The following is a 23571-nucleotide window of genomic DNA, read 5'->3' as shown; positions in this document are numbered from 1 at the left end:
CCGCCTCCGCCCGCCCCGCGCCGCTCCGGAGCTGTCGGTCCCTGCGCCGCCGGAGCGGGGCGGCGGGCGGCTGTGGCCGCAGCGTGGGGACGGGAGGAGGAACGCGGGTCTGGGGAATGGCGCCTTCGCCTCGGGTAGAGGCCGGAGACGGTTAYAGGGGGCAGTGGCATCTTCCCCTCAGGCGGAGACCGGGAGAGGGTTCAGGTGGGGAATAATGCCTTCCTCTCAGGCAGAGATCGGAAGAGGGGTACGAGAGGGAATGGCACCTTTGCCTCAGGTAATGACCTGAAGAAGGGTATGAGGAGGGTGCCTTCCCCTCAGGTAGGGACTGRGAGAGAGGTGCAGTGGGAAAATGGCGCTATCCCCTCAGGTGTTGATCAAGARAGGGGTACAGTGGGCCATGGCAGGGGACATCAGGAGAGGGGTATAGATGGGAATGGCACCTTGCCCTCAGGTATCCCTTGGAAGAGGGGTACAGGGAGAAACGGCATCTTCCTCACAGGTAGAGACTGGGAGAAGGGTATGGGGGAATGGTGCTTTCTTTTTAGGTGGAGGCTGTGAGAGGCCTACATGGTACAACCGCATCTTCTCAGGTGGTGACCTGGAAGGGGTGAAGGGAGCAATTATATCCTCTCAGAGACTGGAAGGGRTCATGGGTCGAGGAGGAAAAATGTCACCTTCCCCTCAGGTGTAGACCAGGTCAGGTCCATGGGCCGTGGAATATGGAGGATGTGGAGGGGAGCCCCAGCTCACTCGACCCAGAGTGACAGCACAGTGGGACCCCAGTCAGGGCACAGTGAGGGGACAGTGACAGTGGACTTAGTTGCATTGTAGCCATGTCAAATGGCTTGTGCCCCATCTTCTGCACAGTATCAGGAGGATCCCAGGCCCCTGTCCTCAACTGCTGCGGCATGGCAGATGCAAACTCCCAGCTTGGGCATTGAATTCTTGTAAAACAGCAACACAGATTAGCCAGTCATCCAGGAGGCTGCTTTTTTGTGACAAATTTGGTTTTACTTAGCTCTAATTTTAACAGACTTACTTAAGTCAAAAACATGTAAATGTCATTACTCCTCAACAGTTCCCTTTATCATCCRGGCTTGTAGACTCAAGAAAGAATCCAGGTTTGTTTGAGTCATCTCTGCAGGCTGGCATTGCAGGATTAAGGGAGAGGAATTCACTTTTTAGTTGAACCTCTTCACGTTGCATTCACTGTGTTGCTTGAGACTGAGGCTCAGTGTTCCTCCTTGGAATGCTGGTGTGGTGTTAGTGCTGTGAAGCATCTTTCCAATCTCAAAATGCCTTAGAAATCCCCATCATCAGGGTGGAAGTCTTCTCAGCCAAAATGCTGTTGGTGTCCGGAGTACAATTTTGGAAATGTATATCCATATTGGATRCCTTCTAACACCTTTCTTGGTTTCTTCATTCAGGAGGATATTGCACATATCCATGAAGTAACTAGCTGATACAGGCCCTGCACAGATGCTTAGAAAAACGCTAAGGTCAGTTGTGGATACCTGTTATTGGGCTCTCATCTCATAGCTTGATCTCCAGAGATAACTAGAGCTGCAATTTGCAGCCTTCCTGAACAGGAACACCAGCTGTGTTACATCCTGTCTATGGGCAAACYTGTATCAAAGCAAACAAAACGGGAACTTCGTTCCCAAATGCAGAATTYCTATTCTTACTCATCCACTTGAATGGGTTGGAGGTTTTAATAATTCTGGTTAGATTTAATAATGATGAGGTTTCAAAATCCTGGATAGAACCAGATACATCATAGCCGGTGCACAATTGCATTAAATTGTGAGATATTTCACAATGATATATATGTATAATTGAATTGATTTGTAGCTTTGTTTACTTGCTTTTAACTAGTTATCGAAAAAGCATCTTTCCATAACAGCTGCATCAAAAAGAATGCAATAGGAAGCCATTACTTCCAGGACAGCACAAATGCTTGCTTGGATCTGACACATTCAATAGCAACATGCAGACAAAATTATTTTAAAGGTGCCTTTAGTTAACGTTGCCCAATTTAATGTATACCTGCACATGTTTTTGTCTATAAAACATTGTCTGGTCTGTGAGTGCTGTGCTATTTTTAACTTGCTTGCTCCAGAGGGTCTTCTGAATGCCAGCAGCATGGATGGGTGCCTTAAGAAGAGAACTAGCACCACACAAAGCCTTTTCTCAGGAGTTATGGAAATTATCCAGRCTTGAAATGCAGCTGGAGTGATTCCTTTCCATATTTCTATATCCTTGAGAGGATGTATTTTACTTTATCTGATGTGGTGCCTTATTCTGCTGTAAATATCTGATATCTCTGACAGGCTGTTAGCGACATCATTCAGTGATCCAGTCCAGGACATGTTTATTATCTCCCATGATATTAAATTGTTCTGTGTGATCCTTTTGAAAAATCAGTCTTTGGCAGTCTAATTGGATGATTTCATTCACTAATAAATCATTACATCTAATATTTTTTGGTGCCATTTAAAGAAGATTAGAAAATGGTAGAGATGTCTCTTTCAATATGTTTGGGTGGAATTTTACTTTGTTATTTTGAGCTCTTGAACTGATAATTCCAGTGTCTTTAATTAAGATACCATTTACTGTGGTAGAGGAGAGAGGAGTATTGCTCCTGATGTCTGCAGGGCAGGTGAAGACACTCCATGTAGCAAAAGTCTCCTGTTCAGGAATTTGTATGCTGTATCTTTTACCTCACAGCATGCCTGGGGCTATGATTTTGGGACAGAGGCTGGGGTGGAGAGCAGGACATGCACGGTGCTGCCTTCTGGAGCCCTGCTGTGAGGAATGGTGCATTGTGGCATGTGATTAAGGAGTGGGAATAGGCAATAGTCCCTGAGGAGAAGCTGAAAGAGAAAGTGTGGTGAAATGGGAATGAAAAGCTGGAGGGAAAAGGTCTTCCTCAGAACCACATCAGTTCTGGGGATGCTGGGCTTACTGTGCCACCATTTTTTATATTACTCTAAGAGAGTCAAAATGTGGTGAAAGACCTTCTGTGGCCTTGTTCTGTTGTTAAATAAATTAACCCCAAATAGATCTAAAACATCACTGGCATTGTAATAGTTAACAGAGATTCTGAAAGCATTGATCCAAAACTGATGCCTACCTTTGGGATTCCAAATGGATGGTGCTTCCATTACGGCAAGCTCAGCTGCGTTTGGCAATGACAGATATTGATGAGATAACAAGTTTGCTGTATCGATGCTGCTTGAGAGTGCTGCCTGCTCAAACTCATTTAACATTGGGCTAAACCCTGTTTAACAAAGCTGCTTCTAAGCTAGAGATGAGCACTGAATGCTTTTTGGGGTGTTTTAGGGGAGGTGCCCTTTGGTGTTCTGGTTTTCCTGAACATCAACCACTGTAGACTCAAGCTTGCAAAATGTGGGAGGATAAGCTGGGATAAAGTCGTCATTCCTTTGGAGGGGAAGCACAATTTCCCCCAGGGTTAGCTACAGCAGATAAGGTTTTCCAGCCTGTGCCTTGCAGAAACCCCAAACCAAAACAAAGGTTTCTACTCATCCCTTTCCTGACAATGCCAAGAAGCATTGTGTTGGCAAAGCTCTGAAGTCAGGAAAAATGTGGAACAGCTGCTGGTTTATCTTTGGTGTTGCTGCTTTTTAATTAAGTAAGTGCTGTGAGCGTGTCGTGGGCTGGAGGCTGAAATTCAAAAGCATCTTTCCAGTYCTTTTAAAAACAACCTGATGAGCAATGCTTGAGCAATATGTTGTGTACCTTAGCATCTCTTAGTGACTGCATCCTACATCCCAAGCTTTGTCCCACACCTTATCACCCCTGCTTAAGCTGCTTTGATACCTGCAGGCAGGCCCCTGGCTGGGGCACTGGCAAGGAGCTCTCCTTTGGTTTTTTGAGAAGTGCCCTTCAAATGTGTTTCTCTTTTCCCGTTTTATTTTCCTAGATAGAAAAGCTATCCTTAGTGATTTGCTGTGATTCAGTGCAAAGATGGTTTTGTAAAAGATACTGAAAGGGTCGTTGCCAGTGCAGGAGTTTGAATAACGTAGCTGTGTGGCTTCTTATGAAATTGAAGATCTGATTATTAAACATAGACTGTAATAAAAATAGTTTCTGGTGTTGGCGGACGCATTTCAGCAAAGAAATGTGGCTTAAATGTCTTCATTTAATTCCAGTGTGTTTAAAATTGATCTCATGGACCGGAAAAGAGGGTTTTTTTCGCCTTAACTAGGGTCTGTGAAGGAAATTAATACAGGGAAGAGAAAATAGAAATACAATACCGCACTCAGTGAAACAAATGCTTATGACTGAGGGCTTCTTTCCTTGCAAGCACCACTGGAACAGCCAGCTGTATAAGGTATGTTTTATTATGGAATTAACCTTGACCTAAGGTTCAAAGAGAAAGGTTAGTTTGAAATAAATCAGTAGTATGGTCAGGTCACTTCAAAGAGTCTAAAGCTGAGCTTGAAGATTGCATGCTGTTTATGTGTATCCAGTTGGAATAGAACATATGGTAAAGATAATAGAAGTAAACTATTTATCTCTTCCACCCGCCCCCACTTTGGATTTAACGCCTTTTTGTCCTTTGCATAGATCTGCTGCAGGGGATGTTTTTATCCTGGGATGTTTATTGAAAACAGAAATGTGGAATGAAACAACCTTTTTAAGTCAGCTGGGTAAAGCAGTTTTGCCTTTAACGTTTTTCCAATTGTTCAGACTAAAGTAAACCATCTTGGAAATAGTMATGAATGTGGTGAATCATATTTCTCTGTCACTTGTCTCAGTGAATTCAGACAGTCTTAAGAAAATCAGAACAAAATGTGCTCAGTTCTGAATTACTGCTGTTCTGATCTAAAAGCAGGATCACATTTAATTGTTATATGTGAGTTACATGGATTTAAGAGCTTGCCAAATACCAGATAATTCATGCAATATCCCAGTAAAATGGGCATGARTATCCCAGCTAGCGCTGGGAATGGGAACTGAGGGTGGTTAAGCAATTTACCCAAAGCCACTTGTAAACTGTAGCAAAACTCAGATTTGCCCTCATGGCTACTCTATATTCCAGCCCTCTTTGATTGAAAAGACCAGAATCCCACCTAGAATTCCTTAATGCCATTCTGCTGCTTTAACCACAAGGCCAACTTGTATCTTTTGGTCTGTGTGCCTTTATTCTTTTGCTCTCTGTACCATAAGAGAGATAACCAGGACTTGAAAGGCGGTGTGTCCAGCATTCATTTGAGTACAGGTTCAGCTTTGTGTAGGTCATTATGTAGGGGAAATAAAAGAACTTTTTGCTTCTTCCAGTCACATTGGATGGGGCTTGGAGCAATCTGCTCTATTGGAAGGTGTTCCTGTCCATGGCAGGGGGATGGAATGAGGTGATTTTTAAGGTCCTTTCCAAACCAAACCATTCTTGGATGGGATGAAGGACAAGGTAGATGCATTGAGGGGCTGACAGTTATTATCTTACATGCAGAGGTTCTCCCTACTGATTTCAGCATTGAATTGCTGCAGTGTGTGATGTGCGAGGCCAACACTGGAGTTTTGCAGTGCTTACAGGGAAGCAGTAGGAAGAGCAGTACTGCTGGATGCTGGGAAGCCGAGGGATCCTCTGCTGAAATTAAAAACAGCTGCTGAGCCAAGACATAGTAATAGCTTTCCTCCACAGATTGGTTTTTCCATAATGTGATACATGCAATTTGCAGATAGTAGCATGTTTTAAGATTTATGATTGTCTGATTTTTCCCATTAATAGGGAAATCTGATAATTGTCCATTTTAAAGTGATTGCTGAACAATAGGAAGGAGTATGCTTGTTAAAAGTAAACATAAAAGCAAGCTGGATCTATGTTAGGGTCCTGAGCCTTTGATAGATTTTCTCCTTACAGCAGTCTTTGATCTGCCACACCAGAAAATAAACTCAGTGGGAGACTGGATATGGGATATAGAGCAGTTCACCTCTAGGTCATGGACTCCAATCCAAGCCAGGTCAGGAGTGAGCCTCTGGGTCAGTTCTGGCGGGAGCTGGGGTTGGCAGCACCCCGATGTCTGCGCTGCACAGGGAACATGTGGGTCTGCAGGATCACCCCTGCAGCAAAGGGGGGACCTATTGCTTCTTACCCACTTGCCAAATGAGAACTTTGCAGCTTTGCCAGGGAGATAAATGATATGGAAATACCCAGGGCTGCACAGGGGCTGCATCAGGATTTGGATCTCAGGAATGTGCTTGCTGGAGTGCTCTGGCATGGGATGTGTGAAGGTTGTGCTCAGTCCTTCACAGCAATCCCTGTGTTCTCTATCTTCTCAAAAACTTATAGCTGTGCATGTTAGTTATCAGTTTATCTAAACAAAAGGGAAGTATGTAAATATCAGTCCTGTAGGAAGAGACCTGTGGAATGTGCAACAGTTGTCCCAGAGGCAGCAACCTCTCCTGGCAAATAAAGGGATATTATCTGAGAAATATTTGAGCCCTGTGTCTCACCACCTTTGGAAGGCTGATTTCAAAGGAAAAGCCATGCAGCTTTGTTTTGGAAGGGACTGGATGCAATGACTCCATGTAGGAAGTACAGCACATGTAATAGGTCACAAATAAACTGATACAGTGGACTAGTGTAAGATTTTCTGGCTATGGAATACAAATTTTCATCTATGAACGTTGATCTGAGCTGAGAAGGAACATGGGAGTGTTTAAACATCATAACTGAAATCTCAGGATTTCTCACTGTCAGGGAAGTCACTTGAGTTTCTTTCTGATGGTTCCAAAAAGAGCAGAAACAGGGATTTTATTGTGCTTCAGCTCTGTCAGATGTGTTTTATCTCGTGCAAGAGACAGCTGCCAAGATTTATCTTTGCATGAAGGGAAACAGAAGTGAGAAAGGTCTGGAATCTCGTGTAGCTCTGGCCAGAATCATGTTATTTGAAATAACTGGTTATCTGAAGTTTGGCCAAATCTCACTCCACACAAGAGTTTCAAAACAAGACTAGAGCTGTAGGGATAAATAGCAAGACCCAGGCTGTCTGCAAGGGTACTGGACCCTGAAGCTCTGGTCCAACTTCAGCAATGTGTGAACATGAGGTAAGGAGCTGCCTGAGTGATCCCACTTCTGCTGAGCGCAAAAATACCCAGCCTGGGATGCAGTAAGGCTCATCCTTAAACTTCTGTGWCTCTCATCTCTGTGGCATTGAGAGGATAAAGCAGCACTTAGAGGCAAGTTTTGCCTGTAGTGGTTCAGTCTTCCCCTGTGTCTAAGCATCCCATCTGCTATGTTGCTCTTTTTTTGAGCCTAAGGCTGCCTCTTCACAGAGAAAACAGACAAGGAGGGGCTTGATGTTAATGGTGTGTGTTGCATCTGCTTTAAATCTTGTCCCGGGGAGAGGCCTGTGCTGGATTGCAGTTGCCGGCTGATGGCAGCAGTGGATCTGCACAGAGGCGGCTCTGCCTCCTCACCTGCCTCTGCGCTGCTCTGACCACATTAGCCCAAATATTGCAATTTTTCCCACTGCCCTGCTGCAAACCAGCCATTGCTTCTGATCAAGGAAGTCAGGAGAGTAATCAGAGAGCAGCGTGGAAATAATTCTGTTGCTTTGAAGGGGAAAAACTGCCAGAAACTTTATTTGTATGCACACCCACCTGCTGATATGTCCCTTCACACACAGAACAGCAGAATCATCTCCAAAAATACATCAGGCGCTGACTTGTTCCTTTTCTAAAGGAAGGATGGGTATTTCCTTGGGAGCTGGGAAATGTTGGGACAATTTCCTCTCCCTTGGAGGGACCATGGGGGCTTGCCTCACTGCTATCCTGCTTTTCCCTGGAATGTGTCAGTGCATGGCCTTACACTGAATGGGAAAGATTCCTTGCTTGCCTTCTTGAACATAAACAATGATTTTAGGGAAGAAAGAAGACAATACGCTATTGTTGCGTTGCTGCCTACCTCAGCCTCACACTGAAATATTTAAGGTCCCCTATGAATAATGCAGCCTCAGCCCCAAGCCTGTTTTGCACTTCACACTAAGCGGGCCCATAAAACACCAGGATTGCTCCCGGCATACATTATGCCATATAGAACATCTCCCACCGAGCAAAGCTTTGTCTTCACTGCCACAAAGGCTGTTGGGATTTTTTCCCTGTCTCCAAGAGAGATAACGAGCATGAGAACTCTTGCTTTAAAATATTAGTGGGAACAAATTACCTGTGGTGTTTTACCTGCTACTATCTAGCTGTGGTCCACACTGTATCTCTGCTGCTTATGCTGATCCCATGTCAYTCCATTTTTATCCAGTTGCTGTACCTTATGGCACGGGAACTATRCAACACTTAATCTGTGGAAAAATATGTTGTATTTAGCTGTCAGGCAGGAGACAAACTGATACATTAGGAATCAGGATTGTTCCATAACCCAAAACAGAAATTCTTTCTCAACTAGGAATTAAGTACCTTAAAAACAGCAAGGAGCAGGAGCCAGAGGTTATAATGGCTTGAGGGTCATACATGCCCTGTCAMATACAGCATGTTGCTTCCCAGGCCCTTGTTAAGTTCAAGAGAGATTTTTGTAGCATTTTATGATGCTGCTATTGAGAATGGAACCCCTTTGGTGTCTGGTTCAGTCACTTCCAGCCATTCTGCACAAAGGAAAACTGAGGCAGGAAGAAAAAAAATGTGTGGCCCTAGCCTGTTCCTATGAAGATACCTTTACACTCACTCTAAACTACAAAGGTGAGGCTCTTGATGAATTTTGGATTAAAAGGAGCATTACATCTCCCTGGACATCTGGTTGGTCATCAATAATGACATTAGGATCTGTCACTTAGGAATTGCCATCTGTGATCTGGTCAGAGGCCTTTCAAAGGGAAGGAAATGGGAGGGTGGGAGATCAAGGAATGGTTTGTTGCAGGCAAGAGTGACTTAGAAGCCCCAGAGGTGCACATGCTCTYCCTCTAGCTCAGCAAATCATTCCTCCATCAGTTCTAGTACAAAGGTATCAAAATCTTGGGTTTTAGAAAAATCTTGGGAAGCATTTGCTGAAGGGAGGAGATGAAGCAGGGAAAGGTAGGATTATCTGCAAGATGGTTTAAAAAAAAGGTCCACAGAATTATAGAATGGTTTGGGTACAAAGGGACCTTAATTATCACCTCATTCCAAGTTTCCTGCCATGGGCTGGGACAGCTTCCTCTAGAGCRGTTGCTCAGAGCTCCATCCAACTTGGTCTTAAATATTTCAGGGATGGGGCATCCACAACTWCTCTGGACAGTCTATTCCAGTGTCTCACCACCCTCACAGGGTAGAATTACTTCCTAATATCTAATCTAAACCTACTCTCTTACTGAGTGCACAGGTTCATCCAGAGGTTTTTCAGCTGCTTTCTTGCATCGTCTGGATTATGCTATTTTCTAACTTTCCCAGAACATCTCTGGAAACCCACCTGCTGCCACAGCAATAACATTAAACCCCCCAGGGACCCAGTGATGCTATTCACCACATATTTTGTTTATCTGTTTATTAGCCAGGTATGAACTTTCCCCATTGATACCCAAGATTAATGTGATTGCCAGCCTATCAGCTGTTTATTTAGAGGTAAATCCTCATCCTGTATTTGGGCCATCAATCCCCATTCATTTCTCTGTATGGGTGATTGAATAGTCCATTGCCTGTACTAATAAGTGCCCATTAGTTGTCCCACGGAGTTTTAGTTTTATTAGAAACAATTCATGTCAGCCTAGGCCAGAAGCAAGGCTTTTAGCTGGATTGTTTTGATTGCATTACTTGGAAAGTGGCTTTTGAGCACCTGGAAGGTTAGAGAGGTGCTGCATTTGGCTGGGCTGCTTTTCTTGGAGAAATGCAGATGGTACAGGTATGAGCAAGATGAGGATTTGCTGCAAGGGCACACAAAATGCATTTAAATCTGCAGAAATGGCTCTTTGGCTTGCCCCCTTTGGGTCAGTCCAGAAAGAATCTCCRAGAATTTGAAGTAAATGTTTCTGACACCTGTCTGACTTTGGGCTTTGGAATGCAAATGGATATCAGGACTTGCCATTGGTATTTCTCTTCCTTTTTTCATTTTCCCTCTTCATTCCTCACACCACCAGCCCAGAAATTTCTCTTTTTGCAGCATTTCAGGCTGCAGTAAGCTGGTTAGAAGCAATTTGGCTCGCTGCTCTGCAGGAAAAAAAAGTGTGGAAGGCAGGAGGAATTGCTGCAAATCGCTATTCAGCTGCTCTTCATCACACTGGCTCTGGCTTCCATCTACCCGACAGCCCTGCTAAAAGGATAATAATGCTTTAAAAATTAGAGTCAGCCGAACAACTACTTCATAAATTCATGGCCTTGCCCTGATCCTTTCCAGAAGTTTTTCTTTTAGATTGAGTCCACATTAGACCTTGGACTCCTTCCCCTTGGAAATGCTGCTGCTTTTCTACTTTGGGAGTGCTTGATGGGTCACCCAGCTATGCAAAGGGGGTTGCCAATTATCTCTCATTACCTCAACAGAAATAAGCCTCATTTCAGGATAATCTTGTGCTCTCTCCTTCAGAGAACACAGGATAATCTCTCAGTAATGTTGTCTCATTGTGGGATTTTGTCCTTGATAGATAAACCGGTCCTGAAATCCTATTAAGAGATATTCTGCGTTCCCTTAAAACAGAAAAATTCACAGATGAGACAAACTTCTGTAGAACTTGGAAGACATCCCTGGCTTTGCCTACCTGATGGGAAATGGCTCTGGTTTGCAGTGGTTGTTCCTGTCTGTACCACTTCTGAAAGCAGTTGGAGATCTAAAACAGTCCTGGCTTTTATATGGGACTGATGGTCCTCGGCTCCTCAAATCCACCTCGAGCTACCAGCAGGAAACCATGGCAGAGGGACTGGGGGCTTGCTCGAGATGTGGTGGGACGGGAGCACTGGCTGAATGGGTGGTACAGCACTTTTTCAATGCACGTCATGTCCTACCRGTGGCAAGGGATGAATTGCCTGGTTGGTTTTTCCACCTACTCCAAAGGTGTGGAGTGCTGGAGAATCTGGATAGGAGAGATCCCACCATTGCTAGATGGAGGTGAAACTTAGCATTATTGTTCTGCCTCATAATTTAGACGTCAGCAGGAAGAGTTCCTGGCAGCTTCCAGGATTTTCAGCCTGGCCCCTTAAAGAAGGCAACCTCTTCGTGTGTTCTCTCAAAATAACTTGGACCCCAGTGTTTCACTTTATCTGCATGAAGAGAGGGACAAGGTTTCCATCCTTGGAGATATTMAAARGCTCTGCAAACATTAAATCCCTTCAAATGTAGGGTCTTTATGTCATTGAGGAAGCACTGACTATAAAAGAAAAGGAAATCTATCAGTTGTGAGGGGAGTTTGAAAATGTCTTTTAAAAGGAAAGTAGATTTCATTAAAAAATGGAGTGGGGTATAAAAATGAAATCTGTTATTTTACAAATCTGACAACTCCAGCAAAATCAAATTGCTTCTCAAGGGATGCTGATGGGAAGGGGAAGCCTACCCAAATCTAGCATATATAAAACCAGAAAAAAAGYAGTTGATGTGTTTGATTTATTTGGAGATTTTTAATTTAGTTAGAGCTGTTCAGCTGTGGAGGACTCAAGTCCCTGCTCTGTATCTATACGATTTGTTGTACACGGGATCGGTGTCTCCCTGTAGCTGATTTTGTGGCTGAAAAYAGTGACAGTGATCTAATTCTCTTGGGTTCTTTTCTTAGCATTTTGCTTTTGGTCTCCTCTGGGCTTTGGAAATCAGGGAGCTGCTTCACCTATGAGCCAGGAAGCACATCTCCTGCTTTTGAGATCCACACGTCTCCATTTTTGGGGGAAAAATGAATGCTTTTTGTTTTGAAAGTATGAATATATGAGATATATGAATATATCCCATATAGTAAGGACCATTCCCTTTCAGTGGTGTGTTGCCATGTTTCACCAGTTCTACATTGCCTGTCTCTTTCTAGTGCCCATCAATAATTTCTCTTGGTGCAAACARTAAATTTAACCCTGCAGATTAATTTTGTTGGAGCTGTAGCAGGGTCCAAGTCTGSCACATCTCCTCACAGAGAGGCTCTTTCCTCCTTGCTGCAGAAGCTGCTGGGGCTGTAATCTGTCTCCTTTGCCACATCCTCGCCTGAGGACTGGCAAGCCTGAGCCCAATCTTCAAAAATAAATCCATCACAGCAGCAGGGAGCGGATGAAGCCTCTGCAGATATAAAGGTCAAATGATAAAGGCCATGTTAAAATATGCTCATAGGAAATGGCAGCTTATAAGTACTCTGTGATCTAATTACTTATGTCAGGCAGATAAGCCTGGACAGCAATTATTTTTAACCTAAATCACGCAAACAACTACTGTAGGAGCTTTGCCAATTCTCAACATTTCTTTCAGTTACCATTTTTGGGGTAAAATGTAGAGCTCTGTAGGACAAAGAGCTGTCTTAAATGATTGTTTTTCACTTTCTTGAAGGTGGGGAGCTGCTTTAGTTATCTTTGGTAATCTTTTTTTTCCTCCTCTGAGAAAAATAAACGCTACATGTTTTATGTAGTCCATGGGCAGCCCACAGGGCTGAACRTGGTTTGCAGTGCACATGGAGTGTGACTGGAGTTTATTTTCCTTATTGCTGGATATGGGCAAAGCAGAGAGCCATAGCTGAAGACAGCAGTTCCTCATGTCACTCCTCATGTGACAGATCTGGAAGCTGCTGGGTTGGTGAGATGGACAGTGTTTTGGAGAGGGTAGGAATTGGTCCTTATCCTGCTGCAGGTAATGGCCATAGGGCTGCACCTGAGAGAGGAGCCATGCAGGAGCACATCAGCTCTTGGTGTCTGTGAAGAATGGAGATCCCAGGCTGTGACTCCATCTCTTAACTCCACACAGAGATGCCCTGAGTTCACCCTAAGCCCAAAGCAAGAGTGCAGGATGGGATCCACATTGCCCTTTTGAAGGTGGTTGTCACAGCCTTCTGCTCCAGCCTGGCACACAAAATCCAGGTCTGCTTGGTCCAGCATCATCTTTCAGCCTCTGCATGACCTAACATCTTCCTTTGTGGTTCTGTAGAAGCTTTTTAGCCAAGARCATTTCTCTCTGCCTTACAGAGAGATCTTGGGACCATGTATCATCTTACATGATGCTTCAGTCTTGGCTCTTTGACCYGTGCCTGAGGGAGCTGCCCCTGTTCTCTCAAGGTCATTTGAATATCAGCAGAGACGTTCATCATCCTGGGGCCTCAAGGAAGGTATTGATCACCAATGATGAATTGGCACATGTGTTGTGCAGGAGGAGTGATTAGTTAATGGATGAAAGATGTGCGAGCTCATGTTTTCATCCCAGGTCTCTGCTTCTTTCTCCTCCTTGTTGCGAGTCTTCCTGCCTCAGTGGTGTGGGAGATGCAGAGGAGAGAGAGAGAACTGCTGTGGGATGGGATCCAGTGGATGTTGGTGGCACCATTGTCTGGGACACAGTCAGAGTGTGTTCCTACCTTCTTTTAGCTTTCCAGCTTGGCCTGACCATCTCTGTAATGGGTTTGCAGCAATGCTCCAGCCATATATGGTCCAGARGGGACATGAGGGACATGGGTGAGTGCCTGAGGCATCAGTGCATAGCAGGATTGTTTTGGAGCTCCATAGCTTTGGAGGCAAAGTGAGGAAGAGGAGATGCCATGTGCCTCTCAGTCATGCTGCTCTTTCAGCCTGCAGGAATTACTGCAAATAGTGATTTATTAAATCTTTGTAAACCAATGCAGTATCACATGTCCCCACTGAGAGCTCTTCTGCACGAGGTGTTATTCTAAAGGGCTGTTTCWGATTGATTTTTTTCACTCCCGATTTTTTTCCTATATGAATGTTTTGGAAGAAAAGCACATTATTCCAAATGCGATTAAGTCATTTGGAAGAGGATTATGGTGTTTTGGAATAACACCCTCTTATTCCAGAATGAGATCAGTCACACGGGGAGTTAATCGGAAACAGCTGTTTTGCTCCTCTGGGAAGCCTCCACCAGCACGATGAACAGTCRGAGCTGCTCCTACCCCTGCTGCCCACTGGTGTCTTGGTCACCCGTGGGGTCTAAGGCCAGACRGTGCGTTATGGCTCAATAATTTAGAGATAGAATTTAATTGTTTCTGACCTGGGATTTCTGTAGTAGTGAAATCCCAGAGTTCTCGGTAGAAATCACAACAAATAGGCATTTTGTAGCTGCAAATCAAGATGATTTGTAAAGGAGGTGTCTTCAAGAGATGTTTGCTTCCTGAAGAGCCTCTGCATTTATTTCATAAAGTGCTTGATTGAGCTGCACTGAAGGCATCTGCATTCACCCCTCCACATCACTAATCTTGTCAATTATGGTGAGTTGCATCCTTTGGCCACAGTCATGAAGATATTGGTGTGACCCATGGTCTAGAGCAYCCTGGTCTAGTGGAAGATGTCCCTGCCCATGGCAGGAGCTTGGAACAGGCTGATCTTATAGGTCCCTCCCAACCCAAACCATTCTAGGGTTCTGTCATGCTGAGAACACACTACAGCCTCTGCAGGCACACATGGCTCTGCTGTTGCACTTCATGATGCAACAACCCAGAGACTTGTGGCTTCTATATGCCACAAATTATATTTTTTCATCCTCTGATATGTATTTATTATTGAAAATTAAAGGGTTTCCTAAATTTTTATTTCTGAGCTGGGCCAAACACAGCTTAGGCAGTAAGCAATGCATATTTATTTCCAGCTCATGAAGGAAAAATATAACTTCTTTCTTTGTGTTTCTATAATTTCTTTTCTGTGCATATGCAAATTGCCGGTTTATTTGTGCAAGATTTATGCAACTAAATGATGGGGAATTATAGAGGCAATTCAGTGCTTAGAAAGAAGAGACACAATTGCTGCAATTTGCTCGTGCCATGTGCTAATTCCTTCAGAAAATGCTTTTGCTCATTTATTTGCACCAAGCACCGATTTCTGCACYCCTAAGCAAGCTTGGGAAATGTTCTCTGGGCTCAATAGACTGCAAATGGTTTATATTTCTTTCCGCCTGTGCCATCACCTCCCCATAATACTTTATAGCAATTAGTAACAATAATGAAATATAGCTGTGATTTCTCAGCACTGGAGAAATGCAGCCAGCGCTTGTGAATCAAGCACATTTTCTGGTCAAATTGGCCATTTAAACATGCTGCTCAGGAAGCTTTAAATCCACCTCGATGGATCACTCCGAGCTAAGCTCCATGGGGGGCAAAAACACTGCTAGAAGTGGATGTTTTTCCCTGTGAAAGCTGAACCTGCTCTGTGAGGTGATGCTCACAGRTTTGGGAGAACCTCTCACCCAGGCACGAACTGATGCATTGTGCTTGCTGACAAGCATCATCCTCGCTGCTGCAGGGAGACCTTGGCTYACAAAGAGAGTGGCAGCAAGAGCTGAGGCAGCTCCCATGTTTTTCTCCACATTCCTTCTCRGTGAGGCCAAATAGGGAAATCCCAATAGGGCTGGGATCATAGAATTGTGGAGTCACTTAGGTTGGAAAAGAYCTTTAAGATCATWGAGTCTGATTGTTAAGCCAGCACTGCCAGGTTCACTTCTAAACCATGTCCCCAAGTGCCACATCTGCATATCTTTTAAACACCTYCACAGATGGTGACTCCACCACTTYCTCAGGCTGCTGGTTCTAATCCTGGCCAATCCTTTTGATGAAGAAATTTTCCCTGATATCYAATCTAAACCTCCCTTGGTGCACCTTGGGGCTCTAGTTTCCTCTTGTCCTGTSGCTTGTTCACTGGGTGCAGAGCCCGACCCCCACCTGGCTCCATCTTRCTGTCAGGGAGTTGTGGAAAGCCAGAAGGTCCCCCCTGAGCCTCCTTTTCTCCAGACTGAGCCTCCCCTGCCYCAGCTCCTTCAGCCACTCCTGGTGCTCCAGACCCTTCCCTAGCTCGGTTCCCTTCTCTGGACACACGCCAGATCCTCACTGTCTGTCTTGGAGTGAGGGGCCCAAAATTGTTTCCAGTATTGGAGGTGCCTCRGCAGTGCCCAGTATGGGTAGACTGCCATGGTCCTGCTGGCCACATTATTGCTSATAYRGGTTAACTGCCATCTGTCTTCTTGCCCACCTGAGCAAATTCTGGCTCATGTTTTCTGTCAAGCAGCACCCCAGGGCCTTTCCCACCAGGCAGCATTCCAGCCACTCTTTCCCAAGCCTGTCATGTCACATGGGGTTGTTGTGACCCAAKTGCAGGACCCGGTACTTCACCTAATGCCTTAGTTCCGATGTCCGGATGCAGGATGGAGACAGGACACAGGGACAGAGGTCCAGGGCCCCAGGAATTAACCTGGAGGTCCTGCAAAAGGTCTTGTTGTAGTTAAATGTCACAAGACAGCTGGTGCCCAGCACTTAGGAGAAAGGGAAGTGATTTAGTTTTGGTCATTATCAGAAAAACATGTGTGGAGGACAGGCAATGAGAAGAGCAGCCGTTTTCTATTAGGATAAGAGTAGGTCAGGTGTAGTTAAAACTGGGTAAATGGAGCAGGAAATGTGGCTGTATATTACTCACCCAAGATATATTGCACACATTAGCCTTGTTTGATCGGGTTATTCAGAGATTCGGTGCTCCGAGTGGTGTTTTAGGGTGGCCAAATCCAGGCTTTGTACTCTATTAAAATAAATATATTGCTCGTGTTTAATAAAGTCTGAGTTTCCATATAACTGAAAGTCYGTAAGTGGTCTTTGCTGGGGTCTTAATGAGCCCCTGCCTGCAATAGGCTTTTGAAGGTGGAAGGTGTGATATTAATATTGTTTATGTAGCAAAATAATTTATGAATATTCATTTAATGATGTTGCCGGCTTCCAATGTGTTTCTGCTCTTGGGAGCTCTAATGGGTTTTTTCTTCTGGCAGAGAGCTGCCTCATGGAAGCGCCAGAGGCTTTGCTGCAAGGGCTCATGGGCTACCCTGTGCTGTGGAAATGCATCAGAATGGTGGAGCAAGGATAGAGAGAGAAATGCAAGGCTGGTCTGAAATTTGGCTGTGCAAACGGCCCTGGTTTTTTTTCAGAAGGATTAGGAAAAGTTGCTTTTCTCTATTAAAAAGCCCCATGCAGTGCAGAARGCTTTATTAGCGCTGGACAAGACAAAATGTATTGGGTTGGGGGGGTGGGTGTTGGTGTGTCTGAAGATTTTGAATCTTAATGAAGTGTGTCCTCTCAAAAGAAGTTGAGAGGGCGRTGCTAAGGTTGTTATATGCCTAATTTAACTTTATTAGATGATTTTCTAAGAAATAATGCCTTTTATCTCAACTGTATCCTTTGCAGCATCTTTTGTCTGCTCTTTGGCCACCCTTGGTGTATAGACAGGCTCTTTGTCATGTCCCTATARCTCTTTCCTCATCTCTTGGATAAATATGATGGATAAATACATGCTTCTGGCATAGCAGCATCCCGCTTTCCTTTCAKGGATGGAGGACTGAGGTCCAGGTCCTTCTGAGATGCTTGAATCCATATGGTCAGGCTCATCCCACGATTGGTGATGTAAAAGGCAGAGCAAACCTCCCTGGGGGCAAACCCTGCTCTGGGGCTCAGCTCAGCTCTGGTAGCTCTGGATTTAGACATCCCAGCAAGAGGGGGAATGAGTCCAAGCAGGGAATCTCAGCCAAGCCTTGGACCCACCTGAGACTTCCCAAATCCTGGTGTCCAGAAAGCAGCCTCCACTGCTGCTTCCATCAGCTAAAGATGATGCTGCACATACAAACCAAAAACGAAACCAAGTGTGGGTGCACTTTCCCAGCTCCCTTTTCCCTGGCTGCTCCAGGGTGATGCTTGGTGCATCATCCACAGCCACCATCCCATCTGTGGGCAGTAAATCCTGCAGCAGCAGTCGGGGCTGACCGCGGCTTCRTTCCCTCTTTGCCTCTGACAAAGCTGTATTGTTTTGGCGTGACCTGCTTTTAGGAGCTCCCTGAGGTCCAGCCATATATCTGTCCTTGCCAGATCCTGGAGGGTGGCTGGGACCCCAGCGGGGTCAGCGAAAGGGTACGTCACGGCTGGACGGCAATTATCCTCTGGGCTGGGAAAAGCCAGGGCCAAGGCTGTGCAGTGACCTGGGGTCTCTTAAAAAACCTTTGCAAGGTTCCAGGGTAGTGAAGGTTGGGTTGCTTTGCCTCAGCACATGCTCTGCATCCTCCCCCAGGCACCCTTTGCTAAAAAATTTCACTTGTACTGCTTAATGGTTACTTTATTTGGACACCAAATGGCAAACACATCCTGCTTTGCCCTGCCCTGGCACCYCTGGGCTGGAGGGAATGTCCTTTGACCCTTTCTGATGAAATCCTGCAGGACTGAAGTGCCATGCTTCAAATCATTGGTACCTTGGTTTCCCATTCTCCAGCTCTGACCACGATCTGCTTGGCAGAGCCCCTCAGTGGGGTTAAACCCAAAAGAAATGRCAGATTGTGAGTGTGCAAACTGCTTGGATTGTGTTAAATGGGAGACAGAAGCTAAGTCTGGGTAGAAACAGGCAAACTAAAATCAGAAGATAGGTGTCCAGGACAGCACAGAAGGGGACAGCTGGGGAGGTGTCAATGTCCCTGCCCTGATGGRCTGGAGGGAGGCAGCTGCTCTGGAGGGAAGTTGGCTCTACGTGCCACGTCCCGATGCTCAACGTCACTTTATTTATGTAATTTCCCCCAAGCAAAAGCAGCCCAGTGGCAGAGCTGGCCAGCCCCTTCCCATGGCTCTGTCAGTCCATCAATCCACTAAAATAAAACAGCTATGGGCAGAAGGTGCTAGTTTTGGGGGAAGAATACTGTCACCCCCGGGAGATGCCAGTGTGTCCTGTATGYATTAATGAAACACTTTCTTTCCGGTTAGGACTTGAAGGATGCTCATTGAAAATCAGGCTGCCATGGAAACCAAAGGTGTTTAGTCTTTTGGGAATGCTGTTGGACAGAGGCAGGGAGAGGTGTGGGAGGGGGGARAACAGCCTCTGAAGAGCAGGCATTTTAGCAAAACCCTCAATTCATCATCAGTCCGTGCCTTTCTGTTGCTTGCAGCTGCTAATTGCGGGAGGGAAGGGTTTGTCCCTTTWCTGGATGCTCTCCATGGCTCCAGGGGCCTCCTTGCCCTCGGTGTGTCCCTGCACAGATGGGCCATGTGGACCCTCGCGGCTGCAGGGGCAGGGATTTGCTGTGGCAGCAATGCAGGGTGCAGCAAGGATCGGCAGCCGGGGAGCCCCGAGCGTCCCTGCTGCTGTTGGCACCGGGTCCCTGACAGGAGGCAGCAGGTCAGGGACCTTTGGCTGCTCAGGGACCCCAATCCTGGCACTCCTGCCCCTTGCTCCCCCTCCCCCRCTCCTCGAGGAAGAAGCACAGGAAGGTGCAAGCATGGAGAAATAATGGAATTATTGCTCTGTCATGTACCATTCATTTTAATTAACGCAGCGCATCGACGCTGTGACAGCAGTATTAACGAAGGTTGGGAGGTTACTGCAAAACAATGTCATCTTCCTACACCTTGTCACTTCCCAGTGCTGTCCCYGGACCAAACCCCCTCTCTTTCCCTTGTTCATTCCACTTCCCATCCTCAGGCTCCTGCTGGTACCCTGTGTCCACAGGCAGAAGTTGGGAGCTGCTCCCATTCCCCCTTGGCCCCACACAACCCCTCACCATCAGAAGTACCTACTAACCCATGTTTTAATKAGAATAATCAATGAGTTGCATTAGGAAAAGGATTGGGAGTGGTTCCCTGTTGCACGCACAGAKCAGCTCTTCATTGTGGCTCATACAACACCCTGCACTAATGCTGCTGGAGGTTGTCATTAAGACTAATTAATTGCAAAGATACCCAGTGCTTTTTGTTGGGCACCTTTGGATTRGGAGCTGCCCAGCACAGCGGGGGAAAATCCAGGGAGCTGTGCAGTGGCTCAGCCTGGGCTTGAAGGCAAAATGCAAAGAAATAGATTAAAAGAGCTAACAGCCACCCTTTCTCCCATCAAATATTCCCGAAATCAGCATGTTCCTGCAGAAAACCTCAGTGCATTGGAAAATCCTCGGCACTGAGGGYCGAGGCTGTCAATGCCGGCTGCCCGAGGATCGATTCACCTGTGATTTGGCTTTCTCCTCTCGCAGCAGTTAATGCTCTGCCAGTGTTTTGCCACCATATTCCGCTCCGTAATTACAGTGACTGCACGGATCAATTAGCGCCGCTTAAAGCCATTAGCAGCCCAGCCTCTYAGCCCTGCGCTCATGGCCAGCAGCCCTGTGTGTGGGGAAGCCATAGAGGGACTCATCCGCACAATACCTGCAGTGGGCAGCCCCTCACTTCATTTCAATGCAATTTTGTTCTGGTTTTCCATGTTGTAACAATCTAGTGGTGGCCTCAGCAGGGGCACTGGGATACCCTTTGTCTGGCTGAGAATGTTTCATTTCGCTGGGATTTCGATGTTGCCTCTWGGGGTTGGTCAAAAAGTGACAATTCTGTTTTGTGATGTGGTTTGTTATCAGAAATTTATCCTTGTTCGGTGCCAAATCCAAAGCCTCTGAAGGTCTGGGACTGTCTTGAAACATCAATTTGCAAGGGAAAAGCAAAAACCTTTCCAGGAGTCTCATCCAGGGAGTGAGAAGCAGAGGAGACGTGAGGGCAAGCACATTTTCATATCTGAAGGGGAAGACAAATATTCTCTCTGTGCTTCACTTTCTCTGTTGGAAATGCAAACTTTGGCTCTACTGCCYGTGTCACCTGCTGTTTCAGAGCTCTGTGGTTTTGGTTAAACAATTTACCAATGGCAGGAAAACCAGAAGCCAGCCTGCTCTGGTGGGGTGRCACAGTTAAAGGATGGAGATGAAGCTCCAGGCTCTTCACAAACTCATCCCAATGTAGTGGTGAGCACAAACACCTCAAACACTGGGTTTCCATTCCTAATGCAATCACTTCCATTCACTTTTTGTCTTATTCCAAATGGGAATGACATCCAAAATTTTTCCCAAAGAGGCCATTTCTTCCAAGGTCTCCCCTAAAAACACCAGTTAAAAAAGTCCTAGCAGAAGCCATGGCTGTTAACCAGATCTTGTAACATTAACATTTCCCATGCAGGGACTTCTCTCTTTGTGTTCCTTTGATGAAAGGCTTTACTGGGTTTAAYGGTGACATGTCCCGACCTGTGTAGGGTGGCTATCCCTGGGTAGAGCCTGGTGTCCCCAGCAGAGAGGATTCCTTTGCATTTAAAAAACATAAATATTCATAAAAAGCAAAAATAGGTGTTTTTTCTTTTCCTATTTCTAATAATTTTATAAGAAAAAAATTTACCTTGGTGTAAAACCCGTAATATTTTCAACAAGGCTGAGGGACCCCATGTTTTGGAGACCCCATTGGGGATATGCTGGTCCAATGAGGCAACTTGGTGGTCCTGGGAGAAGCTAGGGGGAGCTGATTTCCCAGCCCCAAATCATAAATCATACATATAGAAAGTCACTCCGGGCACTCAAACCCAGCGTGGGGCAACTGTAAATATTTTTGAWCTAAGGGATTATTTTCTCTTTGGGCAGTGGCTCGCCCTGTGTGTGACATCTCATTCCTAGATCGATGTTTTATAGGCATGTGGGCCCTTGTATCTGCTCATGGTTAGTCGATAATGCCAAAACATATGGGCTGTCGTGTACTTTTCCATGTATCCCTGTTATATAGGCTTCAAAAATAACTTGAGGGTTAAAAAATAAATAAATCTTGAGGATGGTATTGTTCGTGCTAGATAAAATCCTGTGAACAAAGCAATTGGCATCATTTCACTTGCAAATTGAGCAGCGAAGCAAAATACCATTTATGAAACTGTAATTTATTCTTGGAAAATCAAGCACTTACAATGTCGGCTTGTCGCAGGTTAAGTTACAGAAAAGGGAAAAAATAGATTAATGATGAACGTGACAACATTTCAGGGTAAATCATCACAGYGAAAGCCTTTGAAAAGCCTGCACAAATGGGATTTTTATTTTTTTTTCTCCCAAGAATATTAAACCAGGGATTGCTCTGGGTCTCAGTGGTGCCGGCTTCAGCCAAGCAGGTAGTGACAAGGTCTGAGGTGGTCCTTGCACTCCCTTTACTCCCATCCTGCTGCATCCTGTGCTGGGGAGCCCTCATTGCTTTTGGAAGCCAAAAAGCAGAATCTGGCTGATTATTTTTTCCTCTGCCTGCAGTTAGTCCATCCCTTAATGATTCTCTTTCTTGCAGACGTTCTTATATTCACAGAATCACAGACTGGTKTGGGTTGGAAGGGACCTTTAAGACCATCCCATTCCAGCCCCCTGCCATGGGCAGGGACACCTTTCACTARAGCAGGCTKCTCCAACCTGCCCTTGAACACTTCCAGGGTTGGAATATTCTTTTATTTTGGTTCTGTACAGCTAAAACYGGGCAATGTGAACAAGCAGCTCTCCAGTGGGGACATCACCAATGCCATCATTGGGGCATCAAGCCCCATCATCAGCCCCTTCATGTGATTCACAGACGTTCTGTGATCTGGTTCCTTGACAAAGATCTCCCAAGGCCTCCCCTTTGCCCTGCTTTTATTTCTTATCCCTCTTAGGCCTTTTTCTTCTGATCAGGAGACCACTCTCCACAGACAGACACCCCGTGAGAATGGGCAGACGCCATGGAGTTGTTGCAATGGGGATGGGAAGAAAATGAATATAATTTGTACAAGAAGAGGATATCAAAATAAGTCAGTCCGTGATGAGGAGGTGTAGACTTGTCTCCTGGCATGAGAGAGTTTCTGGACCAGTTGAGCCATGAATCCCAGCTTGGAGCTGTACTCTGGATGTGCATCTTATATCTTTATTTAGTRAAATATCTGCAAACAGTCCTAATCYCCACACTTTTTGCACCAGCATCTTTTAAGGTCTCACTGTTAAGTCGCCATCACCTCAATGACGAGGAATTTGGGGCAGGAATGGGTATTTCCATGATTGTGCTCGAGGCATCTCTCGTTCCCCCGCGGCGCTCGCCGAAGGTGACAGTAAAATGGAGTTCACAACCCGAGGAGCGATTGCCGGCTGTAATAGTGTGTCATGTATTAAGGGAGCATGTTTGAAACCACGTTATATTMTTAAAATTCATGGGAGTGATTTATAGGGGTTTTTAAAAACAGCAGCTTGCCAATATAAATTGGCTTAGGAAAGTCAACTGTAATCCACCCAGGTCCAAATAATGACATTTCCTCCAATACATCCAAAAAGCTGAAAAGCAGAAAATAATATCCAGGCTCCAGAGATAAGGCGAGCACCCAAGGGAAAAAGGACTCTGAAATATTCATGCAGCCATAGATTGGATGGTGGAAATGGCCATTCCCAACGGCTGCGTTTAGGGACTGATGAATTTAGTTACTGTACCTTTATATTTATCGCTCAATAAACAAGACAAGGTCCTTTAGGAGGCTGAGCAAGACTAATTTAGCTATTTTAGCACTAAGGAAATRGCTTTCTGGGCAAGGCGAGGGGTTGGTAATTTTGTATGAAATTAGGAGACTTTTAATTTAGCTAAGGCAGCGAGCTCTGGTGGGCTGTGAAGGTGCTGGGAATAACAGGGCTGGAGATGAGATTTGAGGATTAAATTCCCCCCT

General features: G+C 45.4%; 1 long non-coding RNA gene across 2 annotated transcripts in view; it reads left to right on the top strand.

Moving 5' to 3' along the window:
* Positions 1-27: 27 nt before the first annotated feature.
* Positions 28-23571, top strand: part of LOC130577155 (uncharacterized) — a 34707-nt gene continuing 11163 nt past the window's right edge. For both annotated transcript variants that reach the window (XR_008965736.1, XR_008965735.1), the window contains exons 1-2: positions 28-277; positions 1431-1502. This is a non-coding gene — a long non-coding RNA (uncharacterized LOC130577155). The remainder of the gene's footprint in view (positions 278-1430; positions 1503-23571) is intronic.

The sequence above is a fragment of the Malurus melanocephalus genome, unplaced genomic scaffold, assembly GCF_030028575.1.
Source record: "Malurus melanocephalus ecotype Western Australia unplaced genomic scaffold, MMel_1.1 scaffold_169, whole genome shotgun sequence".
Taxonomy (NCBI): Eukaryota; Metazoa; Chordata; class Aves; order Passeriformes; family Maluridae; genus Malurus; species Malurus melanocephalus.
Note: the sequence above shows the minus strand (reverse complement) of the source record. Positions and strands in the feature narration are given on the sequence as shown.